Source organism: Amblyomma americanum, chromosome 9, assembly GCF_052857255.1.
Source record: "Amblyomma americanum isolate KBUSLIRL-KWMA chromosome 9, ASM5285725v1, whole genome shotgun sequence".
NCBI classification, from domain to species: domain Eukaryota; kingdom Metazoa; phylum Arthropoda; class Arachnida; order Ixodida; family Ixodidae; genus Amblyomma; species Amblyomma americanum.
The window spans coordinates 18,763,693-18,772,721 of record NC_135505.1 but is presented as its reverse complement, the minus strand read 5'-3'; the positions used below and the strand labels follow the sequence as shown (position 1 = coordinate 18,772,721).

General features: G+C 42.3%; 1 pseudogene; it reads right to left on the bottom strand.

Moving 5' to 3' along the window:
* Positions 1 to 202: 202 nt before the first annotated feature.
* On the bottom strand, positions 203 to 8,780 carry LOC144105193 (uncharacterized; annotated as a pseudogene).
* Between the last annotated feature and the right edge of the window lie 249 nt (positions 8,781 to 9,029).

Genomic DNA, 9,029 nt, shown 5'->3' with positions numbered 1-9,029 from the left:
TGGTTGCACCTTGATGATGCGGCCGCGCCTCAGTGAACTTGCTTTTGCTGCTGTTGAAGCAAGATGCATCGCAACTACTTGAGGCTCTGTGCGCGCTCTCTTCAACAGTGCCAGGTCTCTTTGGAGCAGGGTGAGATAAAATGGGTTATCTGCAGCCAAACTGTATTGCCGCCACAGCTCCTCTGTGATGTTCTTGAGTACCTCAGCTGCATCCTGTGAAAAAACCAAAATAGCTGAGATCTGTGAAGTGAGGCACTAAAGTACCAACTGTAATGACTTTTGCAATGTACCTCTAGCACCCCACTCACTTTTCTGTACTTTTTGTCCTTTCATCTTATTGTTTACAGCTGCCCTTGGTTATAATGGCCATGTGTCTAGGTTATTCCGATATGGGCACTATAATTTACAAACCAAATTGCACTGTGGAAGTTTGCAAGGTGCCAACATGATGGATTGTGGAAAAGTAGAACATCAATGCACTGCATCAAGTGAGAGCGTAGGAAGGATGATAAGCTGGAGCATATCTTGCAATAAACCTGCATCCTCATATACTTGGCACTACTAACTATGCTCATGTCATGAAAGTTATATTACATACATCAAGTACATAAATGTTTAATGCGCAAACACAAAGAAGTAAGCTGTTTGTCGATCACTTTTACAAATAAACAGTTTTTTGGACTCGCTGAATTATTCAACATGCCTGTGAGGCACAGTACCACAGAAAACTTCCAATAAGAAGCAAGAAATACTGAAACAGCTATGCACTTTGGTTACGGGGAAAGTTCCACATTACACTTCTACTCTGTGACCAATGCTGCCTTTGAAAGCTCTGTTCATTGCTGAAACTGGTGTAGTAGCGTAGTGAGAGGGTTGGTGACTGCGAGTCCAGTTACAGTTTTGAGCAGGACAGGGAGAGGTTTCAGCTCCTTTTAAATGAGAACCCTGCATACTGCTTTAGGGAACTGCCATGCAGCCAGACTTGAAACTCATATATTGTAATGCACAAAAAAAAAGAATGTGCCCCAGACCTCACGGCATTGATGATTGGAACTTGGCCCTGCAACAGCAAGCTGCTCCTCAACTTCCATTGTGTCTTGGGGCAAGCTTGTAGCATCTTGCACCAAGGCCTGTGGCTGTGGCTGGACAGGTTCATTGCCTGGCTCGCCTGAGCCACTCCCTGGCTGGTCCCATGCAGACTCACGGAAGTCGCGGAAAAAGGCAGGATTTTGACACTTGTCACCTAGGGCAAGCCATGCGAGCTGGTGGCGGTCTTGAGTTCTAAGTATTGGAGCATTCGGGAATCCTCCCCCATAGATGCTGTGAACGAGTGCCTGGTGCTTGCAGAACGCCCCCTGCTGGCCAGCTCGGCAGGTGCAAGTGCCGACATCCTGCCACACTTCATAGATTTTGCCATCCACTTTGTAGCTGGGAACTTCTAACAGATTGCTGCCAAGGGTGCGGATGCTTGCTGCAGCATTTTCAGGCATCCTTTCGAGGAGTTTGTCATATAGGAGCTTGTGGCTTGGTACGCGGTTGTAAGCATGCTTTAGCACCCACTTCTGCAGGTGACCTTCCCATAAGCTTGTGATAAGGTCCACAAGAGCGACAACATTAAACGCTTTATGCCTGCCCAGAACCACATCCTTAAGAACCCGTATGGATGCTTCAGCGAAATTATTGGTGTTGTGGCCCCTTGTGAGCATTCCAGAGCGGTACAGAAGCACCTATTCTGCCTTGCGCTCCAGGAAGCCAAGAACACGTGCTACGTAGCCCTTATGAGACTTGGCCTTCATTTCCGCTATGGCAGTATTCAGATCATTAGCAGTTGATGCATACATAATCTACAAAGGAGATTATAAAACATGTTGAATGCACATCAATATTTGCCTCCTCTAATGGCACTATTTGTGCATAAAAATTTATATTGAGTGATCTGTCCCTGTGTCATCTGCGACTTATGCTTGTGATGTTGCAAGGTAACTATCATTTCTGACGCTACTCAATATCGGGCTGCTAAACACGTAGCAATGACAATTTTCCACGAACTATCACCTTGTCCCAAATATTTCACCAAAGTGGTGTTTCCATTCTCATATTCTGAGTTTGTTTGCCCCCTTTTATGCTATAGGAGATGTGGCTTGACTATCTGATATGTTAATGATCGTACGTTGCATTTTTTACAATGTCTAAGATTGTGTGGGTGTTTTGGGCACTTTACATCCAAACCTCACTGTTACCTTCAAACTGCACACGACTGAGAACAGCAGGTATTTTCAATCCATGTTGCACACACTTGTTGCCATTATAGCTATTGATTCATTATTTATTTGTGGGCACAAGTTTGCCTAATCACATGTTTTCCGCCAAAGCTTTCTTTTACCTTTCTCCTTCTTGCCACAACCGCATGACAATTTTATATTAACAAAAGCCTGCATGGCCCCATTCTAGAATGTAAATAATTTAATACCTATGCTACTAATAACCTTTGCTGAAAAACTTATGTTAACTACATAACATAGCACCGTATGCTCGCTATTAACAACACAATTGCTCACATCAACGTCGCTCAAAACAATGACAGCTATAGTATATACTGTGTCCAACCCTGTTTAGAATCCTCTTTCTAAAAGCTACGCAAGCAGATTTTCACTAACTAAAGCTGGAGTGAACACACAGAATCAATTACTTTAATGTGTGTAATTAGCAGCATAGCAGACACATTACAAATATGCAACAAACTCTAAACATGGTATGTCACTATGTGCGTTTTTCTCACGTTTTTCTTAATATCGATCTTTTCAAAAGATTTCTCACTCTATTAAAACCACCTAAACGTACCCCTGATCGCTCATGTCACTTGCATTCATGTAATGTTCATCATCCTCACAAACTTGATGTACCTATTTAATTAATAACACGTATACAGTTATTTCTGCCAGAGACATTGCGTACTTGGAACTGCTTGCCAGGCACATAAGCCACTATCTCCGGACACACTAGCTATTATTCATTTCAGTATGCACTGAATTTATGATGGGTGTTGTGTTCAACGTGTTGCGTCTGATTTTATTGCTCTGGTGGTTTGAAGAGCATGTAGTTATTGATTTCATTTAATTCTACTTGCAGCACGCCTTGTATTATACTCGATGTTTTTGACTTGCCTCTTCTCTTGCCAACCCAGTGGCTTTGGCTGTCAAACGTAAGCTCGCAGGCTTGATCATAGCCGCAGTGACTGTTTCAATGGAAGTGAAATACAAAAATACCCATGTGCTATGTGATGTCAGTGCACATCAAAGAACTCCCAGGCAGTATGAAATAACGTGGAGGCCTCCACTGCAGTGCCCCTTGTAGTCCATGTGCCACTTCAGGAGATCCAGTACCACGATTTACATTTTTCTTCTCATCTATGCGTCTTTGTGACATTTGATTAATTTTATGCATTCTTTTCCCTCCTCTCCGCAATGCTTCTTGTAAGCTGTGACGGTGAACTAAATAGGCATGCAAGCTTGCATTTGTAATGAATGCAGATAATCATTATTTTATGACTACATAACAGAACACAATGCTTGACAAGTCAGCCTTAATTATAGGCCAGACCTCCCAGCCCAAACTTTTGGCAGGACGATGAAAAAGTCGCAGAATGTTTGCTACCTTCTTGTTACATATTTTAGTTTATGTGGTACTGTGCTCAAATAATCCATTTGTTACCGCACTGCCATTGTTAACGAGCTCTGCCTATCCTAAATGTAGTAGGGATTTGATGGATTACCCTTGTAAAGTAGAAATTTAAAACTTGTTTATGCAACTATCACATGGAAGCCATCATATCTTCAGTGCAACCGTTTCATTACTTGGATATATTATACCAGTTTCCTCTATTATAAAACTGCATTGGGGCAGCTAGGTTTGTTTGTTGGTATGGTAGCTACTGACAGTTGTAGCCCTCCTCAATGAAGTATGAACAGAGAGTGGTGGTAACAACTGAAAATACTTTATAATAATTTCACATCATAGTGATATGTGCAAGGAGGGCACGTGGCTAAGAAAAGGGTTCTTTGGTACCGCTCCTTTGGTGCATGAAAAAAAATCCACAATATTCACTACATCTACAGCATGTTTTCGCGGCAGTCACAATCATTCAGGCGCACATGATTGCGAAAGCATGCTCATTTAATTTAATGAAATCATGATTTGCCTCTAGGGGCACAAAGAAATGAGACACCGGCCCAGTGCCCTAGAAAACCTGCTTCATTCTTATGCTTTTAAACCACGCCCCCATGCCAAGAATAGATGCTATACTACTTCTGCTGCAGATCTGTCACTGATTTCAGCACAATAGAGTGCTTAATTTCATCTTTGATATCATGAACCACAATGCCAATGCCAAACATTTAAGAACTTGCCTTGCCTTCAGAGTTGATAGCGATCAATTCTACAATTTCATCATCTCTCTATGCCTTAGCAAACCAAAAAAGTATGAGTCGAATTCTTTTAACTGCACTCTGTGATTGACATCATGTTTATATTGCGTTGCAATCCACTTGCACAGACCATAGAAATGTTTCTTTCCTGGGTTTTTAACAAATATCTGTGTAGAAGGGAAAGAAAAACTTGCCATGTGTAGTGTTCCAGAAGCCTAACACCCTACAGTTTTGCAGATAAAATGTGCAACTATTTCATACTGTTTCAGAGGGATCATTGGCACGAACGTGTGCTCTTTGAAGCTCCCATGATGCAGTCATGTGTTGCTTTGAAGGCACCCACCGAAGTACCTTCACTGGGTTCTCTGAGCCATTCATGCACATTCTTTTAATACTCGTAACTGGACATTATAAGTCTGACATAGTTCATGTTGTTTTATTGTAAGAATTCAAACAGCCGGCATTTTGCGTCACTCATCACTGACCAATTATTTTGTACTCTCTTAGCAGATGCAATGCAATATCTGACAGGAACATGTTCTAGAAGAAATTGACAGAACTAAAAGTAATGCATGCTTCAATTGCGCTCACCTTCTGAAATGTAGTCATCAAATCTCGCTTGTCATCCCTCCTGGTGTCACGTGATGCATGTAGCCAGCGCCACTCGGCTTGAGCCGCATGAAAGTTGCAAAGGAGCTGCTTGCCTTCGGGCCATGTTGCTTGCAAAGCAGCTTTCTCAGCTGCCGAATTATCCGTCATAAATGCTTGCGGTGCCTGCAGAATATAAGAAGCAATATTTTGCACCTTTGTTGCTGTAAGTAAACGACTTTATTATTCATTATAAATAGTATGAAGTCTCTACATTGCTTTTCATTTTAGGCTTTTGTGTTGCAAATTTTGAGGCGCAAAGGACACAGAGACTTTCTGTAAAAATTGAATTTGACTGCCCAGAGGCCCGTTCTCATGATTTTATTAAACTATATGACTAAAATATTAGCACAGCGGTAAACTGGAAAAGTAAGATTTCTTATCCATTTTTATTGGTGAAACTTTTAAAAAGGTGGCATGAAAATGTGGTGCTAATATTTCATTATGCCAGCAGAAAGAGCATGAAGTTTAGTGGTCATAGCTTATGCTTAAGACACTATTCCTTTTGTCCTTGACTGGGGAGCAAACAGCCATTCATCTTGTGTGCGGCAAAAACACTGACAAGTAATTGGGCTTTGAATGGTGTAATGAATCGGCATTTTTGAAACTGAGCAACACTGACAACTAAGAGACACTAATGTTTGTATGTGCTTTTATCCTCTCCTATCGAGCCATAAATCAAGCGGCCAAATATCGCAGCAGAAATGATAATGAATAAATATCAACATTTTTATTCTTGAACTTTCACATACCACTCTATTGATATGGACATGACCTTGATGCTTTAACTTTTGTTGTGCCGTCTGAAGTAAGATTATTTTATGAATTATTCTATTAATTATGCACATGGGTAAATGACAGCTTTAACATGTGGCCACCGGGAACAAAAGCAGGCAAATGTCATTCTGCCCCCCCCACCCTTTTACCAAAGATGCCCCTATGTGAATACAACAGAAGAAGGCGTAAACAAAATGCATGTGATGGGCCACTGCTGTAATTAAAATTTGTTGCCTCATGAATGTCCTGAGTATTATTCTTTACTTACATGAATGCCACCAAAGCAGGTTGGGTAGCTCAGATTCAGCAGACCAAATGCAGCTTTGTAGCTCTCGCTGCTCTGAGAACTATGTAGTAGTACAGCAGGAGGCATTGCGCCAACTGCAGTTGCTGTAAGTACCACCGTGAGACTGCTTTGTGACTCATCACATGAGGCTGTAGAGTATACAAATATTATTTCCTTAGCAGCACTCAGTCCTTGCGTCCTTTTCATGACCTGCGTCACCACAAGAACTGCCCAGCAGGCACCATCCTCTGACCTTGTGGTTCTCACATCGGCCCCTGCAAAAAGCAATATAGGACTCCTACTTATAGCGGCATTAAGCAGAGAAGCAAAGGTAAATAAGGGGCTTGTTAAGATATACATTTAAAAGTGGCCAGCAGTCAAAGCAAATCGAAAATTTCAAAAAATAAGTTTCATGTTCTTATTCATCAAATTAGGAGCAGCAGAATCATTTGTTAGATGTTAGATAATTCAACACAACGTAGGAGAAAAGGCAGCTACATGCCTACAATGGAATCTGAATCAAAGACCTCCACGTGTTGCAGATGGTGCTCGGCCAACCGAGCTATGGCACTACTACTATCAAGTGCACCTCTGCTAGCGTGCACTTCGCACGTTGAACCTTTTTATGCCTGTTTATGGCATCAAGAGTGCCTAACTAGATACTTTCTTTATGCTTTTTAGCAAGCAAGAGAAGGGAAATGATTGGTTCATTAATATGTACACAAGAAACGATCAATAAAGTCCAGGAAAGCATAGAGAAATACTGTTGTAGTTATTCTTTTAATGTTGTAAACTGTATTGAGAAATTAGTGACAGCGTAATGTTTTTTGATGTAGAATAACTGCGTAACATAACGTGACAGAACGCGCAAGGAAAGACAACCACATGCTGCCGATGAGGTCCAGGTAGGTTGCACCTGCATGCCCATGTCTGTAATGCTATGCTTCGGGCTTAGGGTGAGGCAAATGTATCACTGGGCAGAGTAATGTTGGCATGTATGGATATTAAATCTCGATATTACAGATAATGAAAAGTAGACACTGTAGCATACTCACTGTTTCACAATGCAGGAAGTATTCATCATGGATAGGATTTTTGTTGTAAACCACACAGCTTTAGCAATGCAGACCAGAGAAGGTTGCTGTAAGCTGATTTAGACATGCATATGGCTTTTCATCCTGCTCTATTTTCACCAAAAAGGGGGCCATTGTGGCTTGAATGAATATACCCTAAAGCCTCAGGTGGTCCCTCTAAGAGGAAAGAAAAACTACTGCTAGCCGAGAGGTTACCCCTGTTGGCAGCATGATGTGCTACAACATTTGGTGATAATTCTGGTGAAGCAAAACGTAAATATTTATGAAATACCTAGACCACAAAAATAAAAATAATCACACAAATATGTGCAAATGCAAACAGTGAAACACCCAAAACAACGCCTTTGCAGTTCAGTCCTTTCAAAAAGTCGCAGGAATTTCAAAGAAAAGAAACTACACTGCTCAGATATATTGCAGCTTACCCTTGTCAAGATAGCATGACGCTTTCTCTGAAAGTTTGCTGACAGGGTCCACTGCGCTGCCATAATGATGATCCCGCCACCACCGGAACCAGTAATAAACAGTGCCTGCGCTTGGATTCACGTCACCACTGGCAAGCTTCTCGGCGGCGTCATCTTCACCTTATAGCTTCTGCTGGTGCATAGCTATGGCCTGTGCTGGTGTGAGGCCATCAAGAAAATAGCTATGGAACACAGCTCGAGTGTCAGCTGTGGTGCGCAGGAGACGTAAGGCATCAGCACAGTCTAGCGCATGATTATGGTCATCGCTGACCTTTACAATGGCACGCAACGGCGTAGCCCTCTTCAGGAATGGGTCCCGCTTCATTGTGTCCCAAGTAATGTCTTTTTTTTATTTTGATGTCCACAAAGGCTGGACAGTTGGTGGCCGTTTGGCCAGTAATCTTATTCCTGTTCGAGTGCTGGCATTTCCACTTCTTGTGGAATGCGACCCTAGTAAAAAACAAATGCAAATCATTTTTCTTAGAATGACGCTCATAATTTTGCGTAAGAATATTTTACATTAGAGAGTCACTAGTAACAATAATGTAAATATTGCGCAATGCTCTGTCAGACATTGCTGCCGTGCGGTGAAGCCAGCCTTACAAAACTGATAATTGGAATCTGTCACAGTCCACAATTCTAAAAGAAATGCAAATGATTTCACTTCTCAGAATAACGCTCATCTTTTCGCTTTAGTCTATTTTACATTAGAAAAACACTGGTAACAATAATGTAAATATTGCGTAATTATCTGCACTACTTTTCTGTCATGCGGTGAAGCCAGCCTAGCAAAAAAACTGAAAATTGAAGTCTGTCACAGTCCACATTTGCGAAACAATTATGAATAGACGACCGCTCTTTAGAGTAATACATCAAGTTCATGGGTGAATAAAATGCAAAATTCCCCAGACCTTTTAGGCTTTGAAACTTCCCAGTCAACGATCCACGTGGTCCTCGTCACTACGCCGTAGCTGGTGAGCCACTCGTACGCGTCTCCGTCGGTGTTCAGAGCCACACGAAAACAACTCACGTTCTCGACGCAATTGTCACTGCCCAACTCGCATTCGAACGGCAGCGATGATGCCGCCATAATTCACGGATGGAACACGCTACCCGTATAAAAAAATCCAAAGCAGCCGCGGTGGACTCAAAACTTCTTTTATGGGCGGTAATGTGGAGAAAAGGAAAGGCGGGAGGCGGGGGGAAAAGGGGATGCTGCCCACTGCATGTAACAGCCGACCGCGAGAATCGCGCAGCCAACCAGGCAGCGTCCTCTCCTCCTCGCTTCAGTGCTTTCTCTCTCGCGGCGCATTCCTGTCCAGGCGCCAAAAATACGCAG